This window comes from Mastomys coucha, unplaced genomic scaffold, assembly GCF_008632895.1.
Source record: "Mastomys coucha isolate ucsf_1 unplaced genomic scaffold, UCSF_Mcou_1 pScaffold15, whole genome shotgun sequence".
NCBI classification, from domain to species: Eukaryota; Metazoa; Chordata; class Mammalia; order Rodentia; family Muridae; genus Mastomys; species Mastomys coucha.
The window spans coordinates 50,555,370-50,557,969 of NW_022196897.1; positions in this window are offsets into that span (position 1 = coordinate 50,555,370).

Consider the following 2,600-nt stretch of genomic DNA (forward strand, 5'->3'; position numbering starts at 1 on the left):
TATGGCTATTAGCAAACTATAGACTTTTTTCCATTTTACTTTTATTTTTATTTACATGTATAGATTTTTCCTCTCTGTATGTGCACATGTGCTTGTAATATCTGTGGTGGCCAGAAGAGGGCAGTGGATGCTGTGGGTATGGTGGTGTGATCCTTCATGTGCGCGCTGAGACTCCAACCCAGAGTCTCTGGAAGAACAGCCAGAATTCTTGCATGCTGAGGTATCTCTCCAGGTCCAAGTTCTTTAGCCAAGAAGAGATCGGTCAAGATTTTCTTTGTGGACAAATTAAAATAAGATTGTATAATTTTGTGAAACAGGGTTATAAAGCAAAAGCACTTGCCAAATTTTCAAATGGAGATGGCCCTAGAACTGTATCATAGATCCAAACTGCAATGGCTTTATATACTGCTGTCATTGCGTGGCAACATCTTTATCTTGTCCTGCTCTTTACTTCAATTTCTTATAATAAATTCAAATAGGTTGCATCTGGTTTTGGGTTTTGTTGCATTATTTTAATGTAGGATTACTCTGGTTTGTTTCTATCTTTTGGTTGGCATTCTTCTCAGAAGTAAATATAGGGAATTTTTGTACAGGTACATCTGTCTGTAAGCTACTAATTTTAAAATAAAGAGGTATAGGGTATGTAGCATATTAAAAGAAACAGTGTAACTAGGAAATGAGCTACAAGATAAGGACATCAACTTATGTACACTGGATGATGAAGGAAAGAACTAAAATAATTCTGGTGAGAGCCCTAACAAGATGGTCTGCTAAGTCATTGATACCATACCTATCTTAAGTTTATTAGGATGTTTTGTGTGGGGAAAATGTCAAGTATTATGTATGTGATCTATTTTCTCAAAATATTCACCAGCAACAGTATTGTTACAAACATAGCCAATGAGATTTCTCTTTTATTGGTCTACAAAGAAAATCCTACAGTTTTAGAAATGAACTAGAAAAGGTGAATGAAAAATACAAATATCATGAATCTTCCAATTTAACATTTTAAAAGATATACCTTCCCCATTATTTTGTTACAAAGAAAGGAGATTTGCCCCGTTACTATAAGACTATTGCCTCAAAACTCAAGTGGACTCTGCTCAACTTTTACAAATTTGCCTGCTTCCATATCTTCAAGGAAAATCTTAGTCTGATATGGACAATGTGCTCCTCAGTGTACACAGAATATATACAGTGGTGACATTTTTATATCCGCCATATCCACTGCTTTTTAGGATCAGTCTTTTTCCATTTCTACTACTTAGTAGAATATCCTCTGTGTTCCTTTAGAAAACTCACATCTTCAGAGATGAGGCCTGTAAATATATATTTTGAACATGTCAGAATATCCAAAATTTTCAGAATTTATTCTATTTGACTTTACATTTATCATTTTCTTGATAAATCTGAATAATTCTCTTTAATTCTCAGTGGGGAGGTAAATATCTCAAACAAAGTTGCCATATATTCCTAATAAAGAAAAAATTAGAACATTTTCACCACAACTTCTAATACACATGTAAAAATAGTTGAAAACTTATATCCAATAAAATTCCCCTCAGGAAACACAAACAGGCCTTATATACTCTTGGTACCACTTGGATCAGTTGGCTTTTTTTATCTGAATACATATATACATGTACATGCATATATTATATACATTTTAGACAGATCAATAGATGATAATGGTGGTGATAATGATAGATAGATAGATAGATAGATAGATAGATAGATAGATAGATAGATAATGGTTCCCAATATATCATAATTTAATGTTATTTTCAACTTTAGAATGATATATAGGTAATACATATTTGATAATATCTGTAGCTTACAGTTTGAATTTGAACCATTTACCAGGATTGCACTATAATAATCTCCTGGGATATTGGATAGAAAAAGTCAAATATCATAACTGAAGTAAGGAAAAGGGCAAATATCTGGGTAAATAATACATGCACATGTATATGCATACATATATATAATCAGGATATATTCCTTATTTATTTATTTGTTCATTTATTTATTAGTTTTTAAACAAAGGTTTCTCTGTGTAATAGCCCTGTCTTTCCTGGACTCACTATGTAGACCAGGTTTGCCTTGGACTCAGAGATTCGTCTGCCTTTGTCTCTTTAATACTGGGATTAAAGGTGTGTGCCACGATTCCCACCCAGCCTTGCTATACAAGTGAATGAGCAGAAACAGAATGATGTCTGAATATGATAATGTCTGGGTAAAGGCTTTTTGTGTACAAAAGGGAAAAATCTAGGACATCAAATCTAGTTTGAATGTTTTTAAAAAGACAGATAAAGATTCCAGGCAAAAATAAAACTATCTCAGCCTGGACTACACAGTGACCTCTAGGAATTCTGGGCTTAACATTTTAGAGTGTTTGTGGCTTTTGTGAAGGGTGATGTTTCCCTAATTTCTTTCTTAGCCCATTTACAGAAAGGAAGATTACTGATTTGCTTGAGTTTAATTTTGTATCCAGCCACTCTGCTGAAGTTGTTTATCAGTTGTAGAAGTCTCTGGTAGATTTTTGGGGGTCTCTTATATATAGTATTATATCATCTGCAAATAGTGATAGCTTGATTACT